Source organism: Manis pentadactyla, chromosome 19 (assembly GCF_030020395.1).
Source record: "Manis pentadactyla isolate mManPen7 chromosome 19, mManPen7.hap1, whole genome shotgun sequence".
Taxonomy (NCBI): Eukaryota; Metazoa; Chordata; class Mammalia; order Pholidota; family Manidae; genus Manis; species Manis pentadactyla.
Window position 1 is genome coordinate 20049814 of NC_080037.1, and position 20959 is coordinate 20070772.

Sequence of the window (20959 nt, forward strand, 5' to 3'; positions counted from 1 at the left end):
CTTTACATCAGATTGCATTACAAGCTCAATCTCTGTTCAGTATATTGAATTCCTCTGTTCCAGTTTTCTGCTAAACTTACTCTCATCAGATTTTCAACCCCATAATTTTAGCAAATTTGCATTTGTAAATTACAAGTGACCTCTACAGTACTAAATCTCTTGGTCAATTGAACATCCTCATTTATTTGATTAATCAGAAGAATTTGATACACTTTCCTTGAAATACTTTCTTCATTTGGTCTTTGAGACATAGTCATTCATTTCTCCTCCTACCCAACTGGCCAGCATATCTTCTTATTCTCTTTTGACAATTTTTTCTCTTCTTCTCTACCTTGGACTACCCCAGGACTCGTATTTTGTTCGCTACTATTTTATTCTTTTCTCTACTGTTCTCTCTCATTGCTAACTCTCTTGAAAATCTCATGTATTAAAAACAGCTGCAAATAAAGTATGTATCTTAATTCTTTCCAAACCTTTTTCTCTATTCTGGACATGTCCCTTGAGTTTCACTTTATGTATTTCAGCCTGTTTCACCACAGAACATTTTAAACAAACACCTGAAGTTTTTATGTCTTGAATTTAATTCCTGAATTTCCACACAAGACCTGCTCAGTAAACATTTTCACCATCTCACTTACTGGTGATTTTACCCTTTCTTTTATTCAGACCAAATGCCCTAGAATTATTCCTGACTCCTTTTGCTTTCATTTTGCTTTCAGCACATCAAAACATCTTACTGGCTTTCCATTCAAATATATGCATAAATCAACCACTCCCCAGCACCTCCGTTCTTTAATTAAGTTCTGCTCCACCATATTTTTTGTCTGCATTACTGTTAGTGCCTCAAAATTTGTTTCCACACTTTCACCTTTACTTATTTACGTCTATTTTAAAAAATAGCTAAATTTGTTAAAGCTATAACAGGATCACATTATTTATATAATAAAAAATTATAATGCTTCTCAATTTCTTGCAAATTAAAACCCAAAGTGCTTATGATGAATACATTTTGCACCAACTGTCTTTTGCCTCTGGGGTGTTCGCTCCCTGGATATATGCAGTGCTACTTACATCATGCTCTTCAAGGTTTTACTCAAATGTCTCCTTTTTTATTTTTTATTTTTGCCCGTTTCTATTTTATTTTATTTTTTACTTTTTAAAAAGTTTTATCATTACTATACAATTACATGAGAGACATTGTGGTTACTAGATTCCTCCCATTATCAAGTCGCCACACACACCCCATTGCAGTCACTGTCCATCAGCACAGTAAGATGCTATAGAGTCACTACTTGTCTTCTCTGTGCTATACTGCCTTCCCCGTGCCCCTGCCTATATTATGTGTCCTAATCGTAATGCCCCTTATTCCCCTTATCACTCCCTTCCCACCACCTCCCCAGTCCCTTTCCCTTTGGCAACAGTTAGTCAATATTATAAAAGTCAATATTATAATTGCTACATAAAACAAATTTGGAATACTTTAAGTATCATATTTAAGTGTCGTATCTCTGATCTTTGAAACTGTGTTGCACCTGTGGTCCTTTACTGGCATAAGAGTTTTAGGGTGACTTTTATCTATATACAAGAACAATGAAAATATGTTGTATACAAATCAGTCAAATCTGGCTTAGAAATGACTCAGACAATAGTACTAGCAACTAAGAATATTACAATACTTATTATTAAAATTGTATTCCATATGTTCAAGAAAATACAGGAAATGCCAGATATGTTAGAAGAAATATGGAAACAGTAAAAATGTTCCACAATCAAACAGCTAGAGATAAAAATTACAATATCTAAGATGGAAAATGAAATAACAATTAATTGTAATACAAAAACTTTAATTAGATCATTGTCAGGAGAAAGATGGCTAATGAGAAATTTTTGGAAAAGCTGTTGAAATTTTAGTGTGGACTGAATACTAGAAAATTTCATCAAACTATTTCTTTTTAATTTTTTGAAATGATGACATTACAATTTATGTAGAAAGTAAACCTTATTCTTTTAAAAAAAAATTTTTATTAAGGTACGATTGATATACACTCTTATGAAGGTTTCACATGGAAAAACAATGTGGTTACTACATTTACCCATATTATCAAGTCCCTACCCATACCCCAATGCAGTCACTGTCCATCAGTGCAGCAAGTTTCCAGAGATCCACTATGTGCCTTCTCTGTGCTACACTGTTCTCCCCGTGATCCCCACACCATGTGTACTAAACATAATGCCACTCAGTCCTCTTCTCCCTCCATCCCCACCTGCCCTCCCACACCCCTCCCCTTTGGTAACCACTAGTTCATTCTTGGAGTCTCCGAGTCTGCTGCCATTTTGTTGCTTCAGGTTTGCTTCATTGTTATACTCCACAAATGAGGGAAATCATTTGGCATTTGTCTTTCTCCATCTGGCTTATTTCACTGAGCATAATGTCCTCCAGCTCCATTCAGGTTGTTGCAAATGGCAGGATTTGTTTCTTTCTTATGGCTGAATAGTATTCCATTGTGTATATGTACCACATCTTCTTTATCCATTCATCTACAGATGGACACTTAGATGTTGCTTCCATATCTTGGCTGTTGTAAAAAGTGCTGAACATAGGGGTGCATATGTCTTTTTGAATCTGAGAAGTTGTATTCTTTGGGTAAATTCCTAGGAGTGGAATTCCTGGGTCAAATGGTATTTCTATTTTGAGCATTTTGAGGAACCTCCATACTGCTTTCCACAATGGTTGAACTAATTTACATTCCCACCAGCAGTGTAGGAGGGTTCCCCTTTTCTCCACGTCCTCGCCAGCATTTGTTGTTCTTAGTCTTTTCGATACTGGCCATCCTTACTGGTGTGAGGTGATATCTCATTGTGGTTTTAATTTGCATTTCCCTGATGATTAGTGATGTGGAGCAACTTTTCATGTGTCTGTTGCCCATCTGAATTTCTTCTTTGGAGAACTGTCTCTTCATGTCCTCTGCCCATTTGTTAATCGGGTTATTTGCTTTTTGGGTGTTGAGGCGTGTAAGTTCTTTACATATTTTGGATGTTAACACCTTGTTGGATATGTCATTTACAAACATATTCTCCTATACTGTAGGATGCCTTTTTGTTTTGTTGATGATGTCTTTTGCTGTACAAAAACTTTTTAGATTGATGTAGTCCCATGAGTTCCTTTTTGCTTTTGTTTCCCTTTCTCGAGGAGATGGATTCAGGAATAATTTGCTCATGCTTATATTCAGGAGACATTTGCCTATGTTGTCTTCTAATAGCTATGTGGTTTCATGACTTACATTCAAGTCTTTAATCCATTTTGAGTTTACTTTTGTGTATGGGGTTAAACAATAATCCAGTTTCATTCTCTTGCATGTAGCTGTCCAGTTTTGCCAAGACCAGCTGTTGAAGGGGCTTTGATTTCCCCCTTTGTATGTCCATGGCTCCTTTATCATGCATTAATTGACCATATATGGTTGGATTTGTATCAGGGCTCTCTAGTCTGTTCCATTGATCTATGGGACTGTTCTGGTGCCAGTACAAAATTATCTTGATTACTGTGGCTTTGTAGTAGAGCTTGAAGTTGGGGAGCATAATTCCCTCTCCTTTATTCTTCCTTCTCAGGATTGCTTTGGCTACTCAAGATCTTTTGTGGTTCTGTATGAATTTTAGCATGATTTTCTCTAGTTCGTTGAAGAATGCTGTTGGTATTTGGAAAGTAATCCTTATTCTTAGGAGGTGCATACTAAAGTCTAAAATTTATATACTATATGGAATTTACAGAATATACATTGTAGGAGAAAGTAATAATTTAAAGACATAGAAATAGAAATTAAAATGAATGCAGAGTTTAAAAAACAATACAGTATCAGTGAGTTGAGTGATAACTTTAAGCAACATCATAGAGGTCAAATTGGAGTTCCTTAAGCAGAAGAAAGAAATAGGGTTGAAGAAGATATTTGAATAAATATGGCTGAAAACTTAAAATTTTATGAACCTAATAATCTTAGTAGAGCTAAAACCAAAAAAGAAAATAAAAAGGAAGATTACAGCTACATCGAGTCACAGTGTAATCAAATAGCTTAAAACCAACACTACAGAGAAACTCTTAATAAAAGCATCACAAACACATACATGTGCACACAGCCTCCAACCGGCATGGGTTCAGGAAGCCTGTCTTGCATGCAGCACTGCTAATGAACACCCAGTCCAACTGGTGGCCCTGAGCATTGCAGTCACTGCAGATCCATGCAGGCAGTGTGGCTGCCGCCAGTGGCCAATGATCCCAAACAGCACACAGAAGCACCATCTTCAAAGGGGATTCTACCCCTTCCAAATCAATGGTGGGGATTATTTATCCTTTTCCTGAGGTCAGGAATATCACTGACAAGACTGCCAACTTTGTGACCTGAAATGGACATGAATTTGAAGCTAGAGTAAAACAGAACAAAACTGACAACCCCAAGTTCCACTTCCCAAAACCCAAGAACCCTTGGCATGCCTACTATCAACAAGAGATCAGTGAATCCAAGGACAGGAAGGCTCAGGAGCCTTTGGCCACCATTCCCAAATTCATGCAGCAGCAAGCCACCCCAGCAGCTGGTACACAAACAGGTGTCCGAGAGACCACTTTGCCCAAAGAAGTCCCTCCTCAGTTTTACTATATAACAGAAACCCCTTTCCATGCCAGCCTTTGACATGGACATGGTGAAGCTCATAGCTCTTTGTGGTCAGGAATGGGCACTAGTTTCTGACCCAGCTGATAAAGAAAGCAGCACAGCTACCAGTTTGACTCCCTAGGCCTGAAGCACAGCCTCCTCCACTACTTCAGGAGACACTGGAAACATTATGCTAAGATCTTGATTCTACCCAAAGGTTTATTTACCAACCTCAAAAAGCAGGCTAAGAAGCCCCCAGGAGTTTTGGACCAGCAATATTACTGAGTGCAGTAGACAAATTTCCAAGACTAGGAGAAAAAGAGTACAGAGGGGCAAGGAAGGACAAGATGACCTTTATGCAGATCTTCAGATCCACTGGAGTGATTTTGTAGTGGTGCAAATGGTGGACTTACCACCCAGTGAGAAAGAGGACTTGCCTTCCCTGACCACCTTGGAGATGCTGGGGGCTGACTCCCAACTCAGGAGTGCTACAGGAAGTTGGGGGAGAGGGAGGAAGTCAAGATGAAGTCAAGTCCAATGAGGAGGACAAGAAACAGTAGGAAGTGGAGGGGCCTCCTTTCCAGCCAGACCAGTACACCCAAGTGCAAGACATGGAGGAGGGTTCAGATGATGAAGAAGAAAGGAATGGATTGTCACCACCCCCAGAAACACTCATGTCTCTGTCTCCACTTCCAGGCCAAGTCAGTGTACAGAAGGACTGTGACCCCAAAACTTCTGAGCCCCTTCCTCCAGGTCCTCCTCCAGATGAATATATTTTGTCCCTCATCACAGGAAAAAGGATATTTGCAAAGTAAATGGAACACTTGAGCATGGGGCTTCTCAATCCCAACTGGTTGGAGTGGAGACCACTTCATTTGCAAGAAGCAAAGCAGTAGTGAGATCTATGCACTAAGTCTGAAAATCAAGAGCAGCTTGAAATGGTCCTGTGGAGTACAGACATCTGTGCAGAGAAATGGCCTTCAGTATGATTGCTGAAGAGGAAATTCAGAGGGAACAAGAAAAGGAGACATGAAATAGCCCTTAGGCCGCATGGCACAGACCCAGCACACTGTCCAGGACAAGTAGGTGTAAGTCGATATGATGATGCCCAGGAGCAGATTGAGGCCATTTACAAGGTGAAGGGCATGTTGCTGGAAAAGGATGCCAAAGATAAGATTGACATTGGCAAACTCAATGAACCCCACCCCCACCTCTGTCTTCAGCCACCAACATCCCCAGTTTAGCCCCACCCATTACCTCATAGCTACATCCACCAGGGATGCTTACTTGAGTCCATGCCACCTTTGCCTCCACAGTACAGACCCTGTTCCTACTTCCTCCAGGCTCAGTGGTTGCCCCAGGCCACCCATCATCCACAAGCCAAGGATCAATGCAGTGCCCTGCCTTTTCTCAACCCCTCCTCTCATAGCACATCTCCTATCACCCATTAGTGTCCCAACAGCCTTCGTGCCTGCTCCACTTCTGGCACCCATCCCAGCCCCAGTCCCAGTGCACCCTGTTAATCTCACCCCCACTCCCTGGAAAATAAGCCTGCCTCCAAGAAACTAAAGACCTCATTTGGGAGAAGTTTTTATGCAGAAACAAGAGTCCAGTGCCAATCAAATTCCAAGTACCCAGCAGGCAATACAGGACAGATTGTAGAATGAAGCAGCAGATGTTGGTCTTCACCTTCTAGCTCAGAGATCAGCTCTCTGCCATCAAGATGAAGATTCATAAAGCCAGGGACATGCTTGTCAGAAATCATGCAGTAGTATTGAGGACACCTTCATCAAGGAGTCCAGCTCACTGGTTCACTACAACGCGGCCAATGGTACTCTGTCACCCACCTGGTGCCTCTACGAGATAGAACTTGCTGTCAGATCCCAGCCATTGCCATTTTACTTCTTCTGTCCCAGCCCCTCCTTCCCCCATTCACTGCCCAAGACCCAGGAGACATACCAGGAGCCTCTGCTTGCACATATGTTTCCATCTTACTAAGTTTGGAAATTCAAATTGTGCTGCAGAGTTTCATTTTCCTCCCCCCTCCCCACATTGACAAGAGTGACAGGGCTTTCTAAGCCACTCTTCTTCCTCATGGTACCTGAGAACCCTTTGCATTCATCTCAGGTTGAGGGGATTAAGTTCTTTGGGCAGTACATTAGGAAATGTGATTCCACAGATGTCTTTCAGGACACTGTCATCATTTTGTAACCTGCTACGGGTTGTACCTTGGACCCTTCCTGTGAAACAGCAACAAGAAAAAACAAGAATAGCTCAGCACCTATAACTATACAGAGTAGACATTCTCACAACTTGACCTGCGCATCTATCCCATTAAATACAATTGTGTAAGTTGGGTCCAATAGAGAAACAGTCCTCACACCCAGAATCCAAGGAGTCCTAAGGAGTACCTGGTCTATAGCTGTCCTCAGGCACCGTGGCTCCCATGCTGACATTGTTCTTAAGAAAAAGTGAGGTGCTTAATCAAAGTAGTGCCCTTCACATAGCAAATGAAGAAGAAAAAAAGGAAACTTGCATGCAAACACACACACTTACATACAAAAGAAAACTGAGGTACTTGTACACATCCTCAACAGTCCCTCCAGACAGTAGCCAAGTTTCTCAAATTTGTCCCAAGAGTCCATCACTGCCTATTCCTCCAGCTTTCCCCTGAAAGGCAGCCCCAGGGCATTGCTGTCTCTATCTGACCCAGCCCAACTACCGGCACCCTGTTATGTGGGAGGTGGCCCCTTCACCCAAGGCCCTCCATCAGGAAATGTTCTCTTTTTGAACACCACTGCGGACTCCAGTGGCCAGAACATTGCCTGGTCCAGGTGGGTAAAATGTAGGGTTTCCCATGAAGGCAAACAAGATTCAGTTGGAGTCCATGGGCTGCTCTTTGAGGCTTGGAGTGTGTGGGGTAATGACTGTAAATCCATGGGGGGTAGGTGAAAGATGGACTGGGACATGCTGAATGTCAGGGGCAGCTCAGAGCACAGCCACATAGTGACCCAAGAACACACTCTCACACATTACATGCAGAGTTACAGAGACAAGTTTTTACTATCATTGTAACTTCTCATTGAAAACAGTGTGTGTCAGAGGCACATCTTAAAGCACTGAAAGGAAAAACAATTAAACCTTCCAACTTAAGAGCTCTTTCTCCAATAAAAGTATCCATCAAAAAGGAAGGCTAAGCGTTGCTGGGCAGATGCGTCTGGGAGGTCTCTCCCTGTGTACTGGGTGAAGCACTAGCAGAATCTTCAGCCTGGACACCGGAGTGCTGTTGAGTTTGAACAAGGAAGAATTCTTGAACAGGTCAGAAGAGTGTAGGTAAGGAAGGAATTACTAAAAGTGAGAGTATCAGGGAATGGCAGCTGCCTTACAGGCAGCAGAAAGCATGGAAGAGTGGAGAGAGGAAGGGGAAGCTCATTGAACTCCTGCTTGGCTTGGGGCAAATACCTTGCCAACTCCTAAAGCCAGGGTCACTTGGCATCCAGTGTCAGCTTGAATCTGCATGGTGTGAGAACTAAGGTCCTACCACTCCAGGATTTGGGGGAGCCGCAGAGCACTGGATGTAGTGAGATTATGTTCTGAGAACTTCCCAAAGGCAAACAAAGGAGATTTTCAGGCAGGCTACTAAAGAGCATGAGCATACAGCTATAGTCCTGTCTGGGTCACTAGGCAAGGCAATGGGAACTTGCAAGCCCAAATCAGAGATCTCAGCAACCCTTCCCTACTGTCTGAAGTAGGACAGAGAGAGTGAATACTTGTGCTTAAGATTAAAAAATAGAATGAAACAGCAAAGTAACAAAAATGCTTACCATTGGAAGAGTGCAGAGACAAAATGCAGTAAGTTGAGCAGTAAGAAGTCTTTCTTTAAGGCAAAATATTCACACTTGAAGAAAGGGGAGTGCAGGAAACCTTAGGGGAGAGGTGCACTTAGAGGCTTAGGGTTCTGTGTTTTAAGGCTTTCAAGAGTGGAGCAAAGGGTGGCAGAGGGCGTAGACTTGACGTGGTCTCATGATGTCTTTCTCTGGTGAGAGACATTGTGTCACTACTCACAGTCAGTCCTCTAAATAATTCTGCAAGATAAACTTAAGACAAGGAATTTTTTGGATCCTGTTCTTCTCCAGGATAGTGGTTATCCTCCATCACTGGGAACATACCATTTAGGGGACTACTTGCCCCGCCCTAAGATGGGGTCAGTTGTTGGCTGATTACTATGAAGTATGGCAGGAATCTTACCTCCTAACTCCCTGGTCTTTCAAATGGAATCTTAGCCTTAAGATGGAATCCCTCTTGCTCTCACTATACTGTTTATAGCTTTGGATTTTTCTTTATAGGCAGGAAAGTTAACTGTGATACTGTTCCCATGTCCCTGCTGTAATTCATAAGGGCTTTTTTTTCAGATATTCAAAAGCTGAAAGAAATAATAGCCAACCTACATGTACCAGAAAAAATTTTTTAAACTTCAAGCAGAAGGAAAATGATACAAACTGAAATGGAAAACTGACAAGTGTACTTGTGGGGAAACATATGCTTTTTTAAATGATAAATCTCAATACAATATGATGGACTTATTAAAGAAAATAAAAACAAGACATTGTGGGATTTATGATAGACACATATGAATTCACATATGATTCTGAGTTGTGAGGTAACTTCTTGGGAGTAATGAGTCAAATTTTGCCAAAAAAATGTCCTTTAAAAATAAATCATTTTTGGCAGCAAAAATGTGAAGACCATCAGTAAAATCTAGTGCTTTGGCAAGATACTGTTAAATGGTGAGCTAATTGACAGGGATTTGTTTAACAGCCATAGCTGAGCCAGTGTGGTTTTTGGCATATTAGGAAATATTAAATCATGAAAGAAATAACAAGCTTTGGGCCAAACTAAAACTATTAAAATCTCACTGCCCATATTATTGAAATTGATACTGAATCCTTCTTTGTGTGGGCCTTTGTTCTCACCATTTTCTCTACCTGCAACTTCCCCCAAATCTCACATAACTTATTTTTTCAGCTAATTCATATCTTTGCTCAAATTATCATCTCCAAAAATATATTTTGTGAACTCTAAATAAAATTGCATAACTAATTCTTTATTTTTCATTCTAGTTAATATTGCTACTGGAATTTTGTTAGATATCTATTATTTTCTCTCTGTATTCCTTATCATCCAATACATTGAAAGCTTCATGAAGGCAAGGAAATTATTTTTGATCATATTACACTCTACTATAAAGCATCACGTTATATAATTAACCAGAAGTTGTACTTTCTCCAACTGAGATGTTGAGAAAATTCTTAGAAATTAAGACCTTTATGTTGCCATTTATTTTGGTCTAGTCACTACAGAGTTCCAAAGTCAGATTTGAATAATGAAGACCAATGCAGTACAACATGGCTTATCCTTAGTAGTTACTAGTCAAAATTTTGGAGATCTCGTATGTGTTTAAGAAATAAAAATGTTCATTTCAATACAAATTAATATAGTAATAAGGAAAAACTGCTAAATTCTGTTTTTTTGTTTCTAACATACCTGTTTCTTAGTTATTCTGATACAAAAACCTAAAGCTTTACAGTGTATTTTGATCCATACCACATGATTGGCATTTGCCATCTTTAACTATGTGAAGGAGACTATTACATTGTTGACACTGGAGGCAATACCTCTTGGTACTCACTTTCTGCTACAGTCTGCTTTCTACAAATCTGGATGTGACCTGAGATTTGCTTCAATTAACAAAACTTAGATATAATACTGTGCCCCTTGTAGTCCTCAGCCTTTAGAACCCTGAAAACTGCTTTGGGGCTCTTGGATACCCTGCGGATGTGTGGAGGATGTCCATCTGCCTAGCTGGAGAGACCATGTAGAGAGATATGGTAGCAAAACCACTTGAAAAGGAGATGTGCTAAACTACTTGAAGGAAGAGATGGCTAGTTATATTAGTTTCCTAGAGCTGCACGAACAAATTACTGCCAACTGCATGGCTTAAAACAAGAGAAGCTCACACTCTCACAGTTCTGGAGGGTGGAAGTCTGACTTCAAGTGTTAATAGAGTCATTCCTTCTAGAGACTTAGAGTCGGAATTAGTTCCATGCCTCTTTCCCGGTTTCTGGTGGTTACTGGCAGTCTTGTTCCTTGGCAGTACTATACGCACCCTTTCAGTCTCTGCCTGCATCTTCACAGGGTGTTCCTCCCTGTGTGTGTCACTTCTGTGCCTCCATGTGGGAATCTCTTCTTTCTCTTATAAAGACACCAGTTTTTGGATTTAGGATTTATCCCAATCCAGTCTGACCTTATATTTAACTCATTCCATCTGTAATTAGAAGAAACTCCTCCCTCAATGGACATCAAGCATTCATGTACATGGCAACTTTAAAAAAGTAATCCTTTGGTGTGTTTTCGTTTTTGCTTTGGAAGATGAAGTTTTTGGAAGCAGCAGTTCCCTGAGTTTGTTTGTTTAGTCAGCTTTGTATTCTTATTTATTTATTTATTAAAGTATCTTTGATATACACTCTTATGAAGGTTCACATGAGCAACACTGTGGTTACTACATTCCCATTATCAAGTCCCCACCACACCCCATTGCAGTCATTGTCTGTCAGCCTAGTAAGATGTCACAGAGTCATTAATTGTCTTCTCTGTGCTGCACTGCTTTCCCTGTGACAACCCCCACACCATGTATGACAATCACAATGCCCCTCAATTCCCTTCTGCATCCCTCCCCACCAAACCTCCCCCAACCATCCCCTTTGGTAACTGCTAGTACCTTCTTGGAGTCTGTAAGTCTGCTGCTGTTTTGTTCCTTCAGTTTTTGCTTAAACGTTATACTCTACAAATGAATGAGATCTTTTGGTGCTTATCTTTCTTCACCTGGCTTATTTCACTGAGCATAATACCCTCTAGCTCCATCCATGTTGTTGCAAATGGTAGGATTTGTTTTCTTCCTATGGCTGAATAATATTCCTTTGTGTATATGTAACCCATCTTCTTTATCCATTCATCTACTGATAGACACTTAGGTTGCTTGCATTTCTTGGCTATTATAAATAGTGCTGTGATAAACATAGGGGTGCATATGTCTTTTTGAATCTGATGACTTGTATTCTTTTGGTAAATTCCTAGGAGAGGAATTCTGGGTTAAAATGGTATTTCTATTCTTAGTTTTTTGAGGAATCCCCACATTGCTTTCCACAATGGTTGAACTAATTTTCATTCCCACCAGCAGTGTAGGAGGTTTCCCCTTTCTCTACAGCCTTGCCAGCATTGGTTGTTGTTTGTCTTTAGGATGTTGGCCATCCTAACTGGTGTGACATGATATCTCGTTGTGGTTTTAATTTGCACTTATCTGATGATTAGTAATGTGGAGTAACTGTTGGCCAAATTTCTTCTCTGGAAAAGTGTCTGTTCATATCCTCCACCCATTTATTAATTTAGATATTTGATTTTGGGTGTTGAGGTATGTGAACTCTTTATATTTGGATGGCAACCCCTTGTTTGATATATTATTTGTGAACATATTCTCCCATACTGTAGGATGCCTTTTTGTTCAGCTGATGGTGTCCTTTGCTGTACAGAAGATTTTTAGTTTGATATAGTCCTATTTGTTCATTTTTGCTTTTGTTTCCCTTGCTCGAGGAGATGTGTTCAGGAAAAAGTTGCTCATGTTTATATTCAAGAGAGTTTTGCTTATGTTTTCTTCTAAGAGTTTTATGGTTTCATGACTTACATTCAGATCTTTGATCCATTTCGAGTTTACTTTTGTGTATGGAGTTAGGCAATAATCCAGATTCATTCTCTTACATGTAGCTGTCCAGTCTTGCCAACACCAGTTGTTGAAGAGGCTGTCATTTCCCCATTGTATATCCATGGCTTCTTTATTGCATATTAATTGACCATCTATGCTTGGGTTTATATATGGGCACTCAATTCTGTTTCACTGATCTATGGGTCTGTTTTTCAGCCAGTACCAAATTGTCTTGATTACTATGGCTTTGTAGTAGAGCTTGAAGTCAGGGAGCATAATACCCCCAGCTTTATTCTTCCTTCTCAGGATTGGTTTGGCTGCTCAGGGTCTTTTATGGTTCCATATGAATTTTATAACTATTCCAGTTCATTGAATACTGCTGTTGGCATTTTGATAGGGATTGCATTGAATCTGTAGACTGATTTAGGCAGGATGGCCATTCTAACAATATTAATTCTCCCTATCAATGAGAATGGGATGTATTTCCATTTATTAGTGTCTTCTTTAATTTATCTCATGAGTGTCTTGTAGTTTCAGAGTTTTTATCATGAATCAATGTTGAATTTTTTTCAATGCTTTCTCAGAATCTATGGAGATGATTGTGTAATTTTTGTCCTTCTTTTGGTTGATGTGGTGTTGATGTTGAAAGATTTTTGAATAGTGTACCATCCTTGCGTCCCTGAGATAAATCCTACTTGATCATGATGGATGATTTTTTATGTATTTTTGAATTCAGTTTGCTAATATTTTGTTGAGTATTTTTGCATCTATGTTCATCAGGGGTATTGGTCTATAATTTTCTAGTTTGTGGTGTCTTTCCCTGGTTTTGTTACTAGAGTGATGCTGGCCTTGTAGAAGGAGTTTGGGAGTATTCCCTCCTCTTCTACTGTTTGGAAAAATTTAAGGAGAATGGGTATTAGGTCTTCACTAAATATTTGATAAAATTATGTAGTGAAGCCATCTTGTCCAGGTGTTTTGTACTTATGTAGTTTTTGATTACCAATTTGATTTCATTGCTGGTAATTGGTCTGTTCAGATTTTCTGTTTATTCCTGGGTCATCCTTGGAAGGTTGTATTTTTCTAGAAAGTTGTCCCTTCCTCCTAGGTTATCCAATTTGTTAGCACATAATTTTTCTTTGTATTCTGGTGTCTGTAGTGATTTTTCCTTTCTCATTTATGATTTGATTTATGTGTGTAGATTCTCTTTTTTTCCTGATAAGTCTGGATAGAGGTTTTTCTATTTCATTAATTTTCTTGAATAACCAGTTCCTGCTTTCATTGGTTCTTTCTATTGTTCTATTCTTCTCAATTTTATTTATTCTGTTCTGATGCTTATTATGACCCTCTTTCTAGTGTCTTTGGGCCTCATTTGTTCTTCTCTTCCTAGTTACATTAACTGTGAGTTTAGACTATTCATGTGTGATTGTTCATCTTTCCTGAGGTAAGCCTACATTGTAATATACTTCCTTCTTAGCACAGCCTTCCCTGCATCCCACAGATTTTGCAGTGTGGAGTTACGTGTTCATTCATCTTCATATATTGCTTGATCTGTGTTTTTATTTGGTCATAGATCCATTTATTATTTAGGAGCATGTTGTTAAACCTCCCCGTGTTTGTTGACTTTTTCTTTTCTTTGCATAATTTATTTCATACCTTTACGGTCTGAGAAGCTAGTTGGTACAATTTCAATCCTTTTGAATTTAGTGAGGCTCTTCTTGTGGCCTAGCATATGATCTATTCTTGAAAATCTTCCATGTGCTCTTGAGAAGAATGTGTATCCTGCTGCTTTTGGGTAGAGTGTCTGTAGATGTCTGTTAGGTCCATCTGTTCTAGTGTGTTGTTCAGTGCCTCTGTCTCCTTACTTATTTTCTTTCTGGTTGATCTTTCCTTTGGAGTGACTGGTGTCTTGAAATCTCATGAAATGAATGTGTTGGGCTCTATTTTGCCTTTTAATTCTGTTAGTATTTGTTTCACATAAGTAGGAGCTCCCATGTTGGGTGCATAGATATTTATAATGATTATATCCTCTTGCTGGACAGTCCCCTTTATCATTATATAATGTCCTTCTTTGTCTCTTGTTACTTTCTTCGTTTTGAAGTCTATTTTATCTGCTCTAAGTACTGCAACTCCTGCTTTTCTTTCCCTATTAGTTTTATGAAATATCTTTTTCCATCTCTTTACTTTTTGTCAGTGTATGTCTTTCAATTTGAAGTGAGTGTCTTGTAGGCAGCATATGGATGGGTTTTGTTTTTTTTTATCCATTCAGTAACTCTATGTATTTTGACTGGCTCATTCATTCCATTTACATTTAGGGTAATAATCAATAGATATGTACTTATTGCCATTGCAGGCTTTAGAGTCATAGTTACCAAAGGTTCAAGGGTAGTTTCTTTACTATTAAATAGTCTAACTTGACTCACATAGTATGTATTTCAAACACAATCCAAGGGTTCTTTTATTTTTCATCCTTTTTCTCTCCTCTCTCTCTCTTTATATGTTAGGTTCTATATTCTGTACTCTTTATGTATCCCTTGACTGTCTTTGTGGGTAGGTGATTTAATTTTGCATTTGCTTAGTAATTAATTGGTCTACATCCTTTATTGTGGTTTTATTTTCTCTGGTGACAGTTATTTAACCTTAGGAACACTTCCATCTATAGTAGTACCTCCAAAATGCACTGTAGAGATGGTTGGTGGGAGGGAAATTCTCTCAACTTTTGCTTATCTGGAAACTGTTTAATCCCTCCTTCAAATTTAATTGATAATCTTGTCAAGTAAAGTATTCTTGGTTCAAGGACCTTCTACTTCATTGCATTAAGATAATCATGCCACTCCCTTCTGGTCTGTAAAGTTTCTGCTGAGAAGTCTGATGAAAGCCTGATTGGTTTCCTTTGTATGTGATCTTTTTTCTCTCTCCTGCTGCTTTTAATACTATTTTCTTATGTTTGTTCTTTACCATTTTAATTATTAGGTGTCTTGGTGTTGTCTTCTTTGGGTCCCTTGTGTTGGGAGATCTGTTCAGCTCCCTGGCCTCAGAGCCTTTTTCCTACCCCAAATTCAGGAAGTTTCCAGCAATTACTTCTTTAATGACACTTTCTCTCCCTTTTTATCTTTCTTCTTCTCCTGTTGCCCTTATATTGTGAATATTGTTCCATTGGTACTGGTCACACAGTTCATTCCAAGAGATCTATTTTTGTATGTGGCACCCTCTAGTGCCCAAAGCTTACTCTCTTTAGTTGCTCAGTCCCTGCAGTGATGACAGGGACTGCAGGTGCCTGGCAGGAGGAAAGAGCTCTTTCCTGCTTCCTCTCTGCAGTGCCTGTCTCCACTGCTTGGGCCAGTTGACTGAGAACTCAGGGAGCAGCCTCTGTATTATTCCCCTCTAGCTGCCATAGGTGGGGCTACCCTGTGGCTGGCCCAGCATACTGGTGGGGTCAACAGACTTGCAAGCTGGTGCTGTAATGGAGGCAGGAACAAGAGTCTGTGAATTGCACTGGGGGGCCTCATGGCTATTTTGGTAGCCAGGTGGATGGAGCACCTGAAGCTCCTGAGAGTACCCAACATGCTGGGCTGTGTGCACCAGGACAATTTTGTCCATCTGTCCTTTCTCCTGAGCATCAAGCTCTGTGCAATCCTTGTCACTTGAGCATCCCTCGCTCTTGGGAAGTCTCTCAGAGTGCCTACCTTTCTTTTGTCCTAAAGCAGCCAGTTGTGGGTGCCTGTTCTCCACAAGCAACTGGAATCTCAGTCTCTCTGAGTATTTTACCTGCCTTGCCTTTCCAACCTCACTAATCTCCTTGCACCATCTAATGTAGGTTTTTGCTCCCAGAGCAGATCTCCAGGGCTGGTTGTTCAGCAGTCCTATGCCTCCATCCCCTCCCGGCTCCATTTCTCTTCCTCCTACCAGTGAGCTGGGGTGGGGGAAGGGCGTGGGTCCCACCAGATCACGGCTTCGGTACTTTACCCTTTTCGGTGAGGTCTGCTCTTTCCACCAGGTGTAGGAAGTCTGTTGCAGCATTCTTTCTTGTTCGTCTTTCAGGATTAGTTGTATTTGCTATATTTTCATAATATATATGGTTTGGGGAGGAGGTTTCTGTCTCACCTGTCATGCCACCATCTTCAAGCCAACCCCTCCAGCTTTGTATTTCTAAGAACTTGAATCTTCTAAAATTTTATAATTAAAAAAATAATAACCTACCCTTAGTAAATAACTTCAAGGATTAATCTTTTTTCCTTAATCCCTCACTCTCCTTTTCCTCACTTCCTTCGTTCTTCCTTCTTCTCTCCCTTCCTTCATTCATTCCTTCTTTTCTCGATATATTTGGAACATTTTTGAAACCACAGTTCTTTCCAACATAAGAATTCTTGGAATATTTTCTAACTCGTCTTAACAATTAATTTTTCCAGAAAATATTGTATCCTAAGTTTTATTGTACTAAAATTACAATCTCATTTTCCAAAACTGGTGGAGATATAAAATTATGATAAAGAATTTATATGTCTCAAAAATATATATGCCTAGTTTATCACTGGACTTAAGTGGGTTTAATGAGGGGAATCCCAGTCTTTTTTCTTCTAATATTTCTTTCCCAAGACTATTGACAAAGAAAGCTTCATTTGTACTCTTTGAAAACTATGTTTTCACATTTTCTTCATTTAAAAATATATAGGCCATATGTATTATTCTTTTTCATGAATGTTAGTTTTACATATGAAAATGTATAGAAGATACCACTTTTTTTTCTCTCCGGGAATGTGCACATGAATGTGTTTTGTCCTTCCAAGACAGAATAGTTATGTTAAAATAATTTGATAATTTTATTCTTTTATCTGGTTCCTTAAATATAGAAATAAAGAAGTCCCCTTCATTCGCACCATTCTTTCTAATCTTCAGTCTGAGAAAACAAATTGATTTTACTTTAAATAAATTTTAACAGCTGTATGTAGACATAGATCTGAAATTTTGCTAATGTGTTTTAACTTTCTCTACTCAGGCAGAAGTGGCATTTCTTTTATTATTCTTTGGAATCCAATAAAATCACCAAACACAACTATTAAATGTAATAGCTGCACACATTAGAAATTCAAGGTTGAAGTAACCAGAATGAAACAGCAGATTTTAAAGGAACAAGACTGTCACTTAGTGTCAATGTTACAATTCCATTTATCAGCTCCATTAACTTAATGGTCACAGAAAAAAAAATCTCTGTACTTTCTTCTCCCTGGTGCATATTTGCACTCATACACATCTAAACTAATGCTAATAGAGAGTAAAGTGATGCTATCAGCTTTCTTTTATGTAGCTTTTATTGTTTTCCATAAAATTCTGTCACTGGGATAAAACTAATGATTTTATACATCTGGCCTAACCATAGAAACTCCATTTTTACTTTTCTAATTTTCATTCAACTCTTCTTTTCCACTCCTTTGAGTACTTCTGTCATGTGGAAGTTGAAATATCAAAAAGTCAGAAACCTCATGAAACAAAAACAGGTGCTTTACTACTTTTTGATTCTCTATCTTCATATGAACCATTTTAGATGACTATTTACCTCTCCAGACCTCATTTATATTGCGGACAGCCACACAATAGAGTTTCTGGTATTTAGTACTGAAAAGCTCAATTGGTGCTGTGTAGTAAAATTTTACTGCTTGTCTCAGTAAAAAAGGGAGCAATTCCTATACCTACTTTGCAGTTGAAAAGTTCAAACTTTATCTGTTTAGCCAGCTTTAATTCAAGAATAGGTCTCTTTCCACAGAGTGGAGAATTGCTGAAGCATCAAGCCCTTTATAGCAATCCCCTCTGCAAGCTGATTTGCCTGCTGATGCTCAGGCATTTTTTCCCTACTCCAGGAAGTTTGTTTTATTCATAAAGAACCTTTACCTGATGAGCATGTCAATAACATCCTTTTCTGGCTTTACCATTTTGTGAGTTAATGTAGAAATACTAATTATGCTACTTTATTACTCAGTTGTAAACTTATAAAATTGTACCAAATCTCTTGAAAGTCATGTTATATCCAGAACATTTACATAAAATGCATAAATTAATTCTGACATGTAGTTAATTGCTGTAAATCAATATGTCACAGATGCAGTTAATTATAGGTAGTTAATTATAAAGGTAGTAATCTCATTTTATTCCTCTGATGTTCAACTTTTTAAATGTACACATAGTATTTTTTTAAGACAACTGAAGCTATACCTTTTTTTATTTCCTTTTTTTTTTTTTTTTTACGATAAGGGTGTTCATATGAGATGTGCTGAGGATACACAGTAATAGTTAAAGAAAGCCATTCACATTCTTCTTTGTTTTACTCATATTTTTTAACTTAATTCTTTTTATTCTTGACTCAAGTATTTGCAAGGAATAGAGTAAGAATAGCAGTCAGGAAACCACTTTTATGTCTTGCATCCACTGTGTGCAAGTTGTGTAACTTTGTTTCAGTCACATAAAACTTTTTTTGGTTCCAATTACTTTAACTGCTCTAACAGGATAATAACTGCTTATTTCACAGGGTTGTGTGAAAATCTTAAAATATAATTATATTTTTTGGAAACCATACCATATAACTAAAATGTGAATTCCCAATACTAAAATTCTTCTAAAATTGTTTCAAATATCTTTCTCTTAGACATCATGATTTATAAAATCATAAAAAGAAAACATAATCATATACTACATTTGGATAACCAATACTTCTTTCACTATGAAATAGAGCTGTTGGACACAGTAAGAAAATTTCTATGTCTTCCTGAAGACAAAGCTCTTTTAAAATAAATGAAATATTTAATTAGACTGTCAGATACTGCTAATATAGTAGATAGGCTTGCAAACATTTTAAGTGAGTTACTGAGATGATGAGTTTTGGATGGAAAACAATGGAAAAAGGAAGCTCCTTTTCTATTTGATAAAGTTTTTAAATTTTTAAAAGATGGAAGGTGAACGTTAAGAAATAGAGGTGGAACAAAAGCCTAGACCAGATGGTTTCACTAATGAATTTTATCAAACACTTAGTGAAGACTTTATACCCATCCTCCTTAAAGTTTTCCAAAAGTAGAAGAGAAGGAGACACTCCCAAACTCATTCTGTAAGGCCAGCATCAGTCTAATAGCAAAACCAGTTAAAGACACCACAATAAAGAAAATTACAGACCAATATCCCGGATGAACAGAGATGCAAAAATACTCAACAAAATATTAGCAAACCGAATTCAAAAATACATTAAAAAGATCATCGATCATGATCAAGTAGGATTTATGCCAGGGATGCAAGGATGGTAAAACATTTGAAAATCCATCAACATCATCCACCACATCAACCAAAAGGACAAAAACCACATGATCATCTCCATAGATGCTGAAAAACCATTCAACAAAATTCAACATCCATTCATGATAAAAATTCTCAACAAAATGGGTATAGAGGGCAAGTACCTCAACATAATAAAGACCATATATGACAAACCCACAGTCAACATTATATTTAACAGCAAGAAGCTGAAAGCTTTTCCTTTAAGATTGGGAACAAGACAAGGATGCCCATTCTCCCTACTTCTATTAAACATAGTTCTAGAGGTCCTAGCCACGGCAATCAGACAACACAAAGAAATAAAAGACATCCAGATTGGCAAGGAAGAAGTTAAACTGTCCCTGTTTGGAGATGACATGGTATTGTACATAAAAAAAATGAAGGAGTCCACACCAAACTACCTGATCTAATAGCTGAATTCAGCAAAGTTACAGGATACACAGAAATCTGTTGCATTCCTATACACTAACGATGAACAGCAGAAAGAGAAATCAGGAAAACAGTTCCATTCACAATTGCATCAAAAATAATAAAATACCTAGGAATAAACCTAACCAAAGAAGTAAAAGACCTATACTCTGAAAACTACAAGACACTCATGAGAGAAATTAAAGGTGATATCTGTAAATGGAAACACACCCTGTGTTCATGGATAGGAAGATTTAATATTGCCAAAATGGCCATCCTGCCTAAAGCAATATACAGATTCAATACAATCCCTATCAAAATACCAATAGCATTCTTCAACGAACTAGGGCAAATAGTTCTAAAATTCATATGGAATCAGAAAAGACACCGAATAGCCAAAGCAATCCTGAGAAGGAAGGCTAAAGCAGGGGTGGATTACATGCCCTGACTGCAAGCTCTACTACAAAGCCACAGTAATCAAGACAATATTTTACTGACAGAAAAAAAGGATCATAGACCAATGGAACAGACTAGAGAGCCCAGATATAAACCCAAGCATATTTGGTCAATTAATGTCAATAAAGTAGCCATGGATATGCAATGGGGAAATAGCCTCTTCAATAGTTGGTGTTGGCTAAACTGGACAGCTGTATCCGAGAGAATTAAACTGGATCACTGTCTAACCCTATACACAAAAGTAAACTCAAAATGGATCAAAGACCTGAATATAAGTCATGAAACCATAAAACTCTTAGAAGAAAACATACATGAAAATCACTTGAATATAAACATGAGCAACTCTTTCCTGAATGCATCTCCTTGGGCAAGGGAAACAAAACCAAAA

At 38.5% G+C, this 20959-nt stretch overlaps 1 pseudogene; it reads left to right on the plus strand.

Moving 5' to 3' along the window:
- The first annotated feature begins 5251 nt into the window (after window positions 1-5251).
- The window catches only part of LOC118935313 (poly(A) polymerase alpha-like), a 186320-nt pseudogene continuing 170612 nt past the window's right edge, over window positions 5252-20959 (plus strand).